Below are 15,732 nucleotides of genomic sequence, written 5' to 3' on the forward strand. Positions count from 1 at the left end.
TCCTCCTCACAAGAAGCTATGGGACATACAGGACTAGTATCAGCAGAGGAAGTTGAAGTCTTAGAGCAGCCAACTGTCTTGCCAAGGGAACATGGCAGGTCCCACCTTCTGTCTCTTGAGTTCAGAATCCAGGGTATTTACCTCCCACAACTGGGTGTGGCTTCCCTCTGACTGCCTTGCTCACTTCTTTCAAAAGCAAAAATGGTATTTTAGCATTTATTTATTCTGTTTCCTTCCTATTCAGAGCATGGCTGTGGGCAGGCAGTAGGCATTTACCACTTACTTAGTCCAGGCTGCAAGGCCCTTGGCTTTGCTGAAGATGTAAGGCCTGCCATCCTCTTAGTCCTCATGTGCCTATGTGTATGTACTCAGTCACTCAGGCGTGTCTGACTCTTTGTGACCCCATGGACTGTAGTGTGCCAGGCTCCTCTGCCCATGGGATTTCCCAGGCAAGAATACTGGAATGGGTTGCAATTTCCTTCTCCAAGGAATCTTCCCAACCCAGGGATTGAACCTGTGTCTCTTGCATCTCCTGCACTGGCAGGCGAGTTCTTTACCACTGAGCCACCTGGGAAGGGCATACATGCCTAAGAGTTGAGTGATTTCTACAGCTGTACCGGTACCTGGGCATTTTGTAACCAAAGGGATACTTCTTTGCTCCCCTTTTCTCACTGTTGACATGGTTGTCTGCTAAGTCGTTTCAGTTGTGTCTGGCTGTGCGGCCCTATGGACTGCAGCCCACTAGGTTCCTCTGTCCGTGGGATTCTCCAGGCAAGAATACTGGAATGGGTTGCCATGCCCTTCTGCAGGGGATCTTCCCAACTCAGAGATCAAACCTGGATCTCCCGTGTCTCCTGTGTTGACAGGCGGGTTCTTTACCACTAGCACCACCTGGGAAGCCCTGATGTGGTTACCCAATCTTATTGTTAGCCCAGAGGATGGGGTAATACGGTGCAACATCCATACTGACACTGTTTAAAGGGCAGCAGTCACCTCCTGGAGAGTCATCTATATATGGTAGCAATACCACCACCGCTGATCAGATGCACCCTCTGTCCTCTGCCTCCATCACCAGTCTTCCTCTGTTTTGGGAATGAAGTGTTTTCCACCAGGAGGAAAGATGTGGTGTCCTCCAAGGAGCACTCCTCCAAGGAGTGCTGTAGGTCAATTACACCTCAAAAACAAACAAGCAAACTCATAGATAAGGAGATCAGACTTGTAGTTACCAGAGGTGAAGAGAGGTTGGGCAGAACTGAATGAAGGCAATCAAAAACTGCAAACTTCTAGTTATAAGATAGAAAACATCTAAGGGTGTAAAGTACAACATGATTAATATAATTAATACTGCTGTATGTTATATGAGAGTTTTAAGAGAGCAAACCCTCAGAGTTCTCATCATAAGGAAAAAACATATTTTTTTCTTTTGTATTTACATGATGATGGATGTTCACTAAACTTATTGTGGTAATTATTTCATGATGTATGTGAGTCAAACCATCATGTACACCTAAAAGCTATGTAGTACTGTATATTAAATCTCAATCAAACTGGGAAAAAAACCACAAAAACAAAACAACAAAAAGATGGGGTGTCCTCCTTGGTCTCCCACTGGCCACACTTTGGGGATACAGCATCATTCTTGTCATCATGGTGACCCCAGGAGGGAGCATGGAGAGGACTGCCTTCAGGTAGGGAAAGGAACAGAAGCGGTGGGCTGACTCACAAATGAAAAAAAAAGATAGATCAAGGTAAAATTGTTTCCAAATTGAATGTTTTTCACTATTTTCAGTGTGGTGTCTGCAGTGTTCTGAGATGATTCCTTCTCGGGGGCTTCAGAAAAGCTGTAAATAGAATGAATTGCTTTTAGGGACATACTCTGATAGTTCACTTCTCAAGAAAATATATGCTAATGTATGTAGACTGTCATTATTGGGGAGACCTATGTACTGACTCTTTTATGTCTATGAAGAGCGGATTTCTGATTGCTAGCATTTTGCCAAAGTCTTTGTCATGCGTGGGCTGAATATCTAGCAGAAAAGAGGTGGATTCAGGCATGACTACATGCTGGGTCTCTCCTAGGCCAGGGTTGGAGGGGGGTCTTGGTTTACACAAGTAAAGTTTCTTATGGAACCAGAAGCAGAGAAAGAACATCTTTGTCTAAGGACCTAAATAAAAAATCAAGCCAGTCTGAATTCATCTACAATTCTGGGATTTCAGGCTAGTTTAGAAGCAGAGAGGCCCTCAAGGAGGGGGGAGGGGTACCAACGTGATCCTGCAGGTGTGATGCTACACCCAGCCAGAGGGTGGCAGCACCTTCCACACGCCCTGTGAGCATCTCTTCTGACCATTCCAGGGCGTTTTTATGGGACGTCCTTCCCTTGCTCACCCAGCCTCTTCTGCATTTTCTTCTGCTATGTGAAAGTGGGTTAAACAGCACTCGGCTTTGTGAGGAACACAGCCAACAAATGAGATATCAAACGCAGCTTCCTGTGTAAGAGATCAGACTCCTTCGGGCACACACGCCGGGCTCTGCTGGAGCTCCTGGGCTCTGCAGCCAGCTTCATTTAGGATTCATAAATACTTTTGCGCACTCCTGCACACACAGCCGCCAAAGGAATTTCATTATGTATCATCTGCATTCAAATGCAACAAGGTGAGAAAATGTGGCCATTTAAAAGAAGAAAAAGAAGGGGGAAGAGGGGCTGAAGAAAGTCTGAGGCTCTGAGTGGCAGGCATTTGATGGTTGATGACTTGATGAAGGATGCTTCCATCTTTATGTTCCTACAGAGAATCCTTCCCCTGGCTCCCGTTCACCTGGAGTCGGGTGGGTGAATGCAGCCTGGCTGGTGTAGGGCACTTTGGTCATTGATACTTTTAAAATGCTAAATTGGGTGCCTCAAAGTGGGCCTCAACTTTAGATATGAGTTGTCCCTAAGGTCCCTTCTTTCAGGCTTCTGGACAGCTGGGATATTTTGAACTCCAACTTGGTTTATAGGTATCAAATTCAAATGTCTTTGGGAACCAGACTGAGGAATCTAAATGTACCAAACTGGTCAGATGATAGCAGAGACGTGGTTGCCCTTTCTGAAGGGGGCAACGGTTGTTCGGTTCCAGTGGATTATGGCCAAATGGGAATTTTTACCAACTCTCCTAATTTATCAAAAAAAGACAGAAATCTATATTTTTTAAAAATATAAAATCTCCTGAATTTCAAATGATATCAGCTAGTTTTAAAAACTAATTACTGTGCTGTCTGAAAAAGAAAATATAGCAGGGTATACCCTATTTCAATTCTATCCTAAACACCTTAGTCTATCAAATACTTCCCTTCTCTGATTGTTTGAAATCGTATGATCTGTGCCCCATAAATTGCCAGGTTTGATTTTTCTGACTTGTTCTCTAGCTTTGCACTGTTTGCTCAGCAAGACTCTACACATTTCAAGGGCAAAGAGGCATGTCTTTTTTCCCCCAATAGTTCCCAGTCGACAGTAGATGCTCAGCAATTTTTCGTGAGTTATAACCTATTCCATCCCATGAAGGGTTTGAAGAATCCTACATAAATAGATGCTACAGAAAAAGAAAACAAATAAACGAGAGCATCAGCCTACATATTTAGACTTGACCTATTGACTGGGTGCCTGTAAGGTATGGAGCTGTTAGTTTCCTCTGGATCGCACCCAAATGTCTCCTTTAGATTACATGCAGAACCCAGAGGGATGAGAGGGTGCCTGGCACATGCAGAAAGCTCACAGATTCTTGGTGGAGTGAACAAAGGACAAAGCAAGTGAACGGCCCTGGAGAAGGAGACCTGTGCCCTGTGAGGCAGAGAGACCAGAATCTATGATCCAAGCTCAGCCTGGAGCCGGGAGCCTGAATAATGAACTGCAATTTCTTTATTGAGCTTCTTTTGGTTGTAAGTGACAGAAATAACAAAAACTGGCTTAGGCAAAAAAGAGGAATGTACTGGAAAGATATTGATGGAATATCCTTTCAAGCCATGAAGGAGAAGGGTTTCGTTTGGACCCACAGGAAAATCTGAACGAGATAGATCTCTTTCTGTATTTCATCTCTCCTTTGAGTTCTGGCTCTATTTTCTCCCTCAGCAGTCAGACTTCCTTCACGCATTAGGGAACAAAGCTACGACAATCTCCGTGCCTCACATCCAATAGCTTCTACCCCCAGAGGAAACTGCTTCATAATCTTGCTCATAGCAAGATTAAAACCCAGAGGGAGGGGCTCTCAGTGCCTCACTAGGGTTTCATTCTACCCCCCAGGGCCATCCCAGTCAACCATGACAGCCACATAGAGGGTTGCCGTGACTGGCTGGATCTGGGCGGATACCCACATAGAGTAACAACTTGGCAGATTTTTTCTTTTTTTTTTTTTTCATTTTTAAGTGTTTAATTTATTGGAATATAGTTGATTTACAATGTTGTGTTCATTTCAGGTGCACAGCAAAGTGATTCAGTTTTACATATACATGTATTTTGTATTTAATATTTTTTAGATTATTTTTCTCATATGGGTTATCACAGAATATTGAGTAGAGTTCCTTTTGCTAAACAGTAGGTCCTTGTTGGTTATCTATCTGAGATACAGTAGTGTGTTTGATTCAAATCACAAGGTTTGTTTTGGGGAAGGAACATTTCCTAGAGATGGAAGCTCTGTTCTTAGAAGAAGGGAACGGTCCTAGCATATCAAAGATTCCCTGGAGTTCATGCAGCACTTGGCTACAAGTGTCTCTTTTATGTATCATCTCATTTACTTGTCCCTCTACACTCTGTTAGGAGTGCGGAGTTTTTATAGTTGTTCTCATTTCACTGTTGGAAAAAATGAGGTTCAGAAAGATGAAGCAACTTAAATGAGGTCACATAGCTTCTAAATGACTAGTCCAGGCCTCAGGTATTTTTTTTCACTTTAACACCAGTGCTTATGCCCTTATAAGGGAGATGAGTTGGAGACTCTGAGCCTTCTAGAAAAGGAGTCTCTTATTATAAGATCATGATTTTCTGAAATATGTAAATCCTCAGCTTGTAGAACTGAACTGGTTGCTGTTCCTCAGCTTCTCCTGGAAGTTTGCTGGGATCCCCTGAGATACATGAATCTGACCTCAATGGCCATTTCCACATGGTTCAGGAATTTTGTTGTCTACCCAGGATTCATATTCAAAGACTCCAGCCCCTTCAGCCACTCAACTCTTAACTAATTTAGGATACTTAGAGGTACTTCCGCTTTGTGGATTGTCTAGAGTCCTCTGGACCAGAAGCACTACTGCCCACAGGAAAAGAAGAACTGGAAAAGGGGAGAAAACCCACCTAGGAGATGCAGTGCTGACTGAGACAAAGTGGATCATTCCCATTTCTGAAGTTGGGAGCAACTCCAGCTCACGACAGTGAGTACCAAGAACATGGCAGCAGGGTATTTGGCATCTTCCACCCGAAGATGATGAAGAGAAAAGACCTCCTCAGCTTGCATTCACTTACTAGAGTCCCAAGTCTCATGCCTTCTGGTGCTTTTAAGGCAAACTGTGAATATGCATCTTTCTTCCTGCATGTCAATGCCCAGAGAAATATTGGATCGAATTGACCTGAGTTGGATCAACCAGACCCTGTGTCCAAGCTGCCTTGCCTGAGTGTAGTCAGCGCAGACTAATAGAAACAAAGAATTACTCTTGACACCAGGATTATATCGCTGCCAAAGGCATCAATAACCCATTAAAGATGTGGGATAATATAACACTAATTATCAATTGAGGGAAACCATCACGAGGAGAAGGCAAGTAAAGTTTCGATTTTCCTTTCTGCATGAACCCTGCCCCTCCATCCCACAATGATTTGCTGTTCCCTGGGTTTGCCCTCATGCATAATGCAGTGATCCGTGTGGCAGGAAAACATTTCAAAAACTTCTTTCGCCTTCTCCAGGAGGCTGGGGCAAAGGTGACTTACAGCTATTCAGTCATGTAAGCAAAGCTGTCTCTGAGGCAGTCCGCTGGCTGGAAGAGATGGGACCATGGACCCTCTCATCCCCATTTGGTGACTTGCCTAAGGGTGACATAATGAATTGCTGTGACCTAGTCAGAGAAGAAAAATACAGATATTTTTACAGATACAGAGATAAACTGATGCCACCTCTGGCTGTCTAGCACTCCTAGTGGTGAGGAACTCTTCCTGCCTTGGAGATTTTGCTTTCTCAGAAGGAAATGGTAGTGTTTTATGTTGCTGATGAAGGCAAAGAAATGGAGTTCTCCATAGTGTTACGTGAGTGCGGACTCAGTCGTGTCCGACTCTTTGTGACCCCATGGACTGTAGCCTACCAGGCTCCTCTGTCCGTGAGATTTTCCAGGCAAGAATACTGGAGTGGGTTGCCACTTCGTTCTCCAGGGGATGTTCCCAACCCTGGGATGAAACTTGCGCCTCCTGTTTCTCCTGCATCAGTAGGTGGATTCTTTGCCACTGAGCCATCTGGGAAGCCCCTAGGGTGTTATAGGGAAAGTTAAATGAATTAGATAATCCCCAGTTTTATCCATCCTGAAAATTCTGGGCACTGTGCTTGGTCCCGGGCATACAATGAAAAACACTCTCTAAATGCTCAAGATGAGAGATACTTTTTCTAGAAAGATCTTGGTGTTCTTATTACTAGCTGCAAGTAATAAAACCTTCCTTCACCACCCTCACCCCCACAAAAAAAGCACTCAGGATGTGTTGTAAGGTACAAACACATATATGCTTTGCTTTTTTAATGCCTGAACTGTTGGAACCATTTATTCTTTTTATTCATCCAACAGAGATATTTTGTGAGCACTAACCATGTGTCTGGCCCTTCACTAGATGTTGGAGAGACAACAGTAAACAAGACAAAACAAGATTTCTAGTGGGTAAGTTGAGCTACAGACCAGTCCATAAAATACACACATAAGGTAGTTATAGACTGATATAAGTGCTCTGAAGAAAAAGTTGATGATACAATAGAAGGTGGCTGGGGAGGGGGATAAGATCAGATGAAAAGGTCTCTCTGAAGAGGTGATATTTGAGCTGAAATGTATGGATTAGAAGAAGCCAGTTATGCCAAGAGATACACAGGAAGAGTGTTGGCATCAGTGGTGTGCTGGTAAGTGTTTTACAGCAGGCTTTCTGGGGGAGAAGAAAGCCCTGATTTGTAGTGTTTGCCAGTTTCCATGGTGTAAATACTTCCACACTGCCAATTTCAAGCTGCCAGCATGATATTGCTGAACACAGAACTGAGGAAAGATGTGTAAAATGGATTCCCACTATCCTGCATGAACGGTCTCCAACATACTGCTGGTTCAGGGTTACCTAGCCACACAAGTAGGAAATGGGTCCTGGTCAGTGTTAAGGGATCAGATAACTAGACTGATGGGACTAGAGAGAAAATTTATGGGGCAATAGGTTGAGGATTCCGGTTGCTACATTCAGATGCAACTACTAAATATTAGCACACTCCACAGTTCAATGCAAGAGGCACTGTACCTGATCCCTCATGATCCCATTTTAAAGCCAGATGTTCCCATATCACTAACCTAGATATTTTCTACTTAAAAACCATAGATTTTTTGATGATAGCCATTCTGACCCATGCGAGGTGATACTTCATTGTAGTTTTGATTTGCATTCCTCTACTAATGAGGGATGTTCAGCATCTTTCCATGTGTTTGTTGGTCATCTGTATATCTTCTTTGGAGAAATGTCTGTTTAGGTCTTCCACCCATTTACCCATTTTTTTGATTGAGTTGTTTGCTTTCCTGATATTGAGCTGCATGAGCTGCTTGTTACTTATATACATTACCATGTAAAATATTAACAGATAGCTAGTGGGAAGTTGCTGTATAACACAGGGAACTCACCCTGGTGCTCTGTGACAACCTGGAGAAGTTGGGTTGAGGACGGGGTTGGAGGGAGGCTCAAAAGGGAGGGGATATATGTCTAGAGTTGACTTACAGTTGTGGTATGGCAGAAACCAACACAACATTGTAAAGCAATTGTCCTCTAAATAAACTTCTTTTAAAAATCTTGAAAATATAATGTGCCATTTAATATGTGCTTGTATGTGGATGGATAGGTGGACAGGCTCGGTGTTGTGGGTACAGAAAATAAGAAACGCAGAGTCCCTGCTCTCATGGCACTTACAGACTGATAGCAAAAAGGGAAACAGGGACAGAAAACTAACATTTATTAAACACATACCATTAATAAAAATTAGCCAAGCTAGGAGGAGGGAAACATGGGAAGATTACACATATTTTCTGTAATATAAAGAATAGATTTTTGCACTTTTATGTGGTTCAGAATTTTTCAGAAGGACAGAATATCTGAACCAGATGGAGGAGTTAAGTGGTTTTCTTTGGTTCAGGCCAGGAAAATGTCATCTGATGATAACTGTGCTAATTATTCTTCTAGTAAACACATTGTTTATCCATCAAGGAAACTTTGAGAAGGACCCAGGAGATCAGTTTATAGAATTTGGCCACAGTCACCCTCAAGAATCTAGAACCTAGGACCCATAGAGATGGGTAACATCAAGGAATTGTCAACCCATAAGATGCCTTGACAATTCAAAAGTTCTTTCAGAGCAGATATCACCACCTAATGCTTCAATGCAGACGCTATAATTTATAGTATGAAGTTTATGTAAAAGATTTTGTTTTCTCTGATTGGCATTTTGGGAGTAGTCCACAGTCTTTTGCAGGGCTGACGAATAATCATTCAGTGTCTGGCCTTTTCAAACTGCTTTGTCAGGAGAATCTACAAAGATGTATTGATTTACCATGTGTCAACAATGAAGAGTTGGAGAGTCTGGCAGGAAAACCAGATGGAGAAACCCAGCAGAATTGCAAAGCTGGAACCAAGGCTTGGAACTGGTTACAGACCCAGAGGAGATAGTCAGACACTTAGGAAAGAAATTGATCCTTTAATTCTAAGTGAAGGTGTAACAGTAGAAAATGGAAAAGCCTTAATAGGAATGATGCTGTTAGGGGCAGGAAGAGGATTCAGAAAGGTAACTGGGTAACAGATGTCAATTTCCTAGAAACAAATGAATAAAAAGTCATGAGAATAAAGAGTTTCACAAAGAAGGACACAGTCAGCCGATAAAAATATAGCCAAGAAGTTATGAGATTGAGACCTGAGGAAAGGCCATTGAAACAAGTGCTTGAGATGTCATTAGCCATCTTTGTGACGGTGGTTTCAGTTGACACTAGCATTTTGCATAATGCTTTTCAGTGTGTGTGTGGTGGGGGTCTTCCTTATCTATTAGTTCATCTGATATTCATAAAACTGTGATGAAGAAAGTGAGGCTCAGAGAGTAAATACTTGATCCAGATTCTGAGCCCACATTTTCTGATTCCAGATCTCATCCTCACTCTGTTACTTTGCACAGACAGCATTCTTCAAGAGAGCAGCTTGGAGCCAAAACTAGGCAGCAAGGAAGGAGTGAGCTGCAAGGAGAGGGTCAGCGTTCAGGGTGGCGCGAGTAAAGCACCATCTTTGAAAGTCTGGGTGGTGAAGAGAAACAGAGTGGTCATCGGAGGGAATGTGTGTTCCAGCATAAAAAACAACCTTAAATGCTTTGGGCCAAGCAAGGAAGGATTTGGTATCGAAAGAAACGGAATAGTCCCAAGATAATGGGAGAAGAGAAATGGGATCAAGAACATTTGTGGAGGGCACTCATGGCATATCGCTGGGAGAGTGAAAAGGCAGAGGAAATTCTGAGCTGAAGATCTCATTGGATGAAGACATTGTGAGATCATCTTTAGGGCTGAGAAGGGGCACCTGTGTAGTTGGGAGAACGAGAAGAGGGGGGCAGGGAGAAAGCAAGCTGCCGTGGATGTTTTCTTGATGACACCCTGACCCCCTCTCATAGTCTCTTCATGTCGCCCTGGGGCTGGGGAGGACCCAAGATTTCTTTTAACCTAGAGTTGCCACTTTGGGGCCCTAGGAGTTCTTCTTTGTGGTAACTATGGTATAGCACAGACAGCCCTGGGCATGGACAGACAACACTGGCCTCAAGTTTTCCCTGGCCTTTTTTGTCCAGGAACTCCAACTGCTGGACAATATGCTCGCAGGTCACACTGTTTCCTCAAACTCACCGGGACGAAAACCTTCCTAAAGTAACAGAATTTCAAGTGTTGGAAAGGTGACCTGGTCTAATCCTTGAATTCCCTTTATGACAACTGCACCAAGTGTTCCACCTCATCATTTTGTGTGAAGGACTCACCGCTTCTCTAGGCGCCCTCTTCCTCTTTGTGTCTGTCTCAGATCTGACTTCTAGGCGATACAGAACACAAGTAAATTGGCCAAGTCCTGTTCCCCTGGGAGTGGTCGTCAAGGATTTGACGGGAACCATCATGTTGCTTATGTTTTCTATGCTTCAGAAAAGCAAATCAAATCCTTCCTGTTTTTTTTCTGGGACTCTGACAATCGTGTTCACTTTCCGGGAGCACTCCAGGATGCTAATGGCTATAGATGTGCCTCAACTGAGCCCACATTCTGCCTCTTTACCTTTTTGCCCGAGGCTCTGATCTCCTTGGATCTGACCACACACTATCTGCCTCCCGTTTCTCTTCTCACAGGTTCATGCTGCACGCTGCTGTCAGACTAACCATCCTAAAACATGTTTGTTTTTACAGGTCACTTCCCTTGTCAGAGAAATTGCAGCCATTCTCTGTTTACTATGAAATGAAGTTCAAATCTGGCATCGAATACCCTCCCAAACAAGCACCTCAGTATTTCTCAAGTTCTTTTCAGTTCTGAATATTCCCCTCCAATGAGGGGTTGCTGATTTATCTTCCAACTTTTCATCTATTTATTCATTAAAGAAACAATTATTGAATGTCAACTGTATGCCAGGCGTTCTGACAAGTAATGGGAATACAAATGTGATAGAGACATGATCCTTGACATGAAGGAGTTCACAGTCTGGTGAGGAAGAAAGCTACCTATGTACATAAACAACTTGTGTTATCAAATGTGGTTAAAAAAATAAACAAATAATCCTTAGCTATCACAGCAACAGTGTGCAGTGCTAACAGGGAAGGAAGTGATCTTCCCTGCTCAGAATGGGTAAGAAAGGATTCAAGGAGAGGGTACTGTTTAAGTTGAGACTGGAATGATAGGTAGAAGTGTGCATAATTAGTAAGGAAAGACAAAAAAAGCAGAAGAAACAGCATCCGAAAGACCATATTCTAGAAATTTTAAGTTGTCTGACAATTCAGTAGAGTATGGGTATATGGAAAAGGTGGGAGAAAGCAGCGGTGAGCTCCTAAATTTTTAACAATAAGCTCTTTGGGGTTGGGGGATTTTTGTAGTATTTGCCTATATCTATGATGTAAACGTTTCTGTCATGGCTGATTGCAAACTACCGATGTGACATCATCGAATACTGAACTGGGAAAAATTGTGTTCAAGTGGTTCTCACAAGCCAGTAGGAAGTAGAAAAAGATATAATCAGGAAAGGATTTTATAGGTTAAAGAACTGGAATTTTTGTCCTATGGGGTTATGAGGACTCACTGAAGGACTTAAAGCTAGATAATGACATGACTAGTTTTGCCTTAAGAAAAAAACCCATGAATTTCAAAAGATACATGTACCCCAATGTTCTTAGCAGTATTATTTATAATTGCAAAGATATGGAAGCAACCAAGTGTATAGCAACAGATGAATGGCTAAAAAAAAAAAGATGTGAATATATATACAGCAAAATACTACTCAGCTGTAAAAAAAAGAATAAAATTTTGCAATTTGCAACAACGCAGATGGAGCTTGGGGGGCATTAAGCTAAATGAAATAAGTCAGATAGAGAAAGACAGATACTGTATGATATTATTATGTGGAATCTAAAAAATATAACAACCTAGTGAATAAAGAAACAGACTAACAGATATAGAGAACAATTCAGTGTCTACCAGTGATAAGAGGGAAGCTGGGAGTGGCACTACAGGGGTGGGGAAATAAGAGGTACAAGCTATTAGGTATAAAATACAGTTCAAGGATATATCGTACAACATGGGGAATACAGCCAATATTTTATAATAGCCATAAATAAAATTATGACTTTTAAAATTGTGAATTACTATGTTGTACACTTGTAGCATAAAATTGTACAGCAAATTATACTTCAATTAAAAAAATAATTTCAATTTTTTTGAAAAGGGAAACAAGTAAAAACTACACATGAGTGTGAGAGCCTGGAGGAGGGCATGGCAACCCTCTCTAGTATTCTTTCCTGGAGAATCTCATGGACAGAGGAGCCTGGCGGGCTACAGTCCATAGAGTCATGAAGAGTCAGACACGACTGAGCAACTAAGCACACATGCGTGCATGGGGTGAGAGAAGTAAATGATGCAAATTAGGGGACTAATTAAAATATAGTAGTTCTAAACCCTACCTGTATGCTACACATTAGAATTGCCTGTGGAAATAAAAAATAATAACAATAATATTGTGACTTTAATCCCAAGATTCTAGTTAAATCTATCTGGGGCAGTACCTCGGCTTCTGTATGTTTTAAGTGCTTCCCAGGTGATAATAATACAGATCATGGATTGAAAATGCTGGGTTAGGAGGCTACTGCTCTGAAATATGTTTTCTCTTTATCCAACCTCATGTTATGCCTGGACTGTTCCAGTGCCACCTCCATTCTTCATTTGGCTCATCTGTTCCCAGCAGCCAGTTCTTCCCTTCAGACCCAGTTCTTCCTATTTTTCTCTCTTGAGGTTTTGTGGACTTTTTTTTTCTCTCCCCAACCTGGCCTCACTCAGAAATCGAATAACCAGTGACCTCCAGTTTCATGCCTGGTTGCTATGAGCCAGTCCTGACTACTCTCACAGCAAACCCCAACACAGGATCCTAATCATTGAAAAAAAAAAAAAAAAGAAGAGACAAAGGCCTTTGTAGGAAAAGATGAATCACGGAGCAGTGCTAAGGCTGTGGAGATTGTGAGGAATGAATGCTGTTGTAAGAAAGACAGAGGGTGAACAGTTACTGAATGCTTAGTGCAGGCTACTTTTTAGGTGCTTTCCATATATTCGTTTAAATCTCCCAACAGTTCTATGAAGTAGGTAATATTATATTATCCTTCCTCCTTTGATATGAGGAAATTGAAAAGACACAAAATAAGGAACTTCATCAAAGTCAACAGCTGGTAAGTGGTAAAAGCAACCTTCAGACGCATGCCGTTTGGCTCAAAGACTCACGTCCCCAGTCATCACCTGACTCTACCTCTTCTGAGTAAACGCTTGGGTCTACCTGAGAGACGTAGACCTAAGGTTATTACTGATGTCTACGGAGGGAGCCATAGGAGTTAAATTCCAGGTTGCTAGCACAGGCTTTTGAGAGGACAGGGCTTCCACCAATCAAAACAGAGCGATGGGAGGAAGAGACATTTTGCAGGATATGAGTTTGAATGTGCTGCTCTTGAAGTCCTGCGGGAGATCACCTGCTAATTGTTGTGTATGAGGATGCGGCACTCAGGAAAGGAAGTGTGAGTTGGAAATATAGATTTTGGTAGTTGTCGGGACTGAGGTGGTAGTTAAAGCCATGCGAACGGGGACATTACTGCAGTCACCCAGGAAGAGTTTGCTGCCTGAGAAGGGAAGAGGGTCAGAGTCAAGCAGTAAGAAGACCGGTAGTTAAGGAGACTCTGGTGAGTACACTGAATGCAGAGAGTGAGAGGCGAGCAGAAGCATCAGGGAGCTTGACACAGAGGAAGCCGGGGCAGTGGGTTCCTCCCTGAAGGAAGGGATTTAGAAGCAGAATCCAGTTCTGCAGGAACACAGGTAAAGGGCAGAAAGCAGTCACTGGACTTGAGCATAGAAGGTCATTGGTGCCCTTGCTAGAGTAGTTTTAGTGAAACAGTGAAAGCAGTGAGTTCTGGAAATATTTGTACGTGTATATATATTATGTTTTTCTCTCTCTCTCTTTAATTTCGACATTTCTTTTTATGATCTTAGAAACTGAAGAGATCCTTAAAGGGGAGAGCAATAATAATGATAAGACTTGAACAGAAAAACGACATGATTATACAGATTACCAAGTATTTCTCTTGTGGATTTAGACATAGGCAGAGTTCACTAACACCCAACGACCTCCATATTATTTATGAAGTAGAAAGTAAGCACGTAGGACAGTGTGCCTGAGCACAGATCAGTTGGGAATGCCTTCTAAGGGAATATTGGGCATGAGTCGTCTAAGAACCAAAAGGAAAGTGCTAAACAGAACTGAAGGTTTGATTCCTTTTGGAAACTCCAAATTTCTAATGATGTCAGTCTGCAAGGCTATATAATTTTCCATAGATCTACTCAGCCCTACAGTCTAGAAGCAGAGAATACAGATTGTAGAATGGTTTTAGAAAGGGTTGTTGTTGTTTAGTCACTAAGTCATGTCTGACTCTTTTGCAATCCTATGGACTGTAGCCCACCAGGCTCCTCTGCCCTCCTCAAGCAAGAATACTGGAGTGGGTTGCCTTTTCCTTCTCCAGGGTATCTTCCTGGCCCAGTGATCAAACCCACATCTCCTCCATTAGGAGGCATATTCTTTACCATTGAGCCACCTGGGAAGCCCCCTTAGAAAGGGTACTGTGTAAGAAAATGGGAACAAAAGTTTACAAGTGAATAACTTAAGGAATCAACTGTGGTTTTTATGGATGACAAGAGTGAAGTTAGAAAGTAGTTAGTAGATGATAGGAAAATGGAGGATTCAAGGGCCTTAGAGACACCAGCAGGGTTGAAGGACAAGTGCAATGGGAATTAGACGGTAAAAGAGCTGGAATCATGGCTTTGATTCAGAGCAGGGGACACCACATTTGAGGTGTTCACACTAACAGAAGAACTTGGTCATAGAATGTAGGTAGAGTGCAACTACATAGGATTGGAAGCAATGTTAGCTGGGATTGAAAAGGTCAAAAAACTTATAAACTATTGTGCTGAGTCAGCTCTTCAGGAATGCTGAAATATCCCAGAGGGCAGGATGCAAGGAAATACTAAGCGCTGATGGAAAGTGGTTATGTTAGGGCATCTCAGGAGTCTGTGTAGAATTATAGCCCCTTCCAGGATTCGTCCAGCACACCTCTTCTTTCCCACACTAAGGTTGTACTCTGCTTCCCTTGCGTCTTTACCTCAGGCCACACCCATTTTTGTGCAAGCTACCATACAACTGCACTCATTTCATATGCTAGCAAGGTAATTCTCCAAATCCTTCAAGCTAGGCTTGAACAGTATGTGAACTGAGAACTTTCAGATGTACAAGCTGGATTTATAAAAGGCAGAGGAACCAGAGATCAAATTGCCAACATCCACTGGATCAGAAAAAGCAAGGGAATTTCAAAGAAATATCTGCTTCATTGACTACATGAAATCCCTTGTGTAGGTCACAACAAACTATGAAAAATTCTTAAAGAGATGGGCACACCGAACCACCTTACCTGTTTCCTGAGAAACCTGTGTGTAGATCAAGAAGCAGCCATTAGAACTGGACACGGAATAAACGGCTTGTTCAAAACTGGGAAAGGTGTACCTCGAGGCTGTATATTGTCACCCTTCTTACTTAATTTATATACAGAGTACATCATGCAAAATGCCAGACTTGTTGACTCACAAGCTGGAATCAAGATTGACGGGAGAAATATCAACAACCTCAGATATGTAGATGATACCACCCTAATGGCAGAAAGCGAAGAAAACTAAAAAGACTCTTGATGAGGGTGAAAGAGCAGAGTGAAAA

Source organism: Giraffa tippelskirchi, chromosome 11, assembly GCF_054371585.1.
Source record: "Giraffa tippelskirchi isolate mGirTip1 chromosome 11, T2T-mGirTip1v1.2.pri, whole genome shotgun sequence".
NCBI lineage: Eukaryota > Metazoa > Chordata > Mammalia > Artiodactyla > Giraffidae > Giraffa > Giraffa tippelskirchi.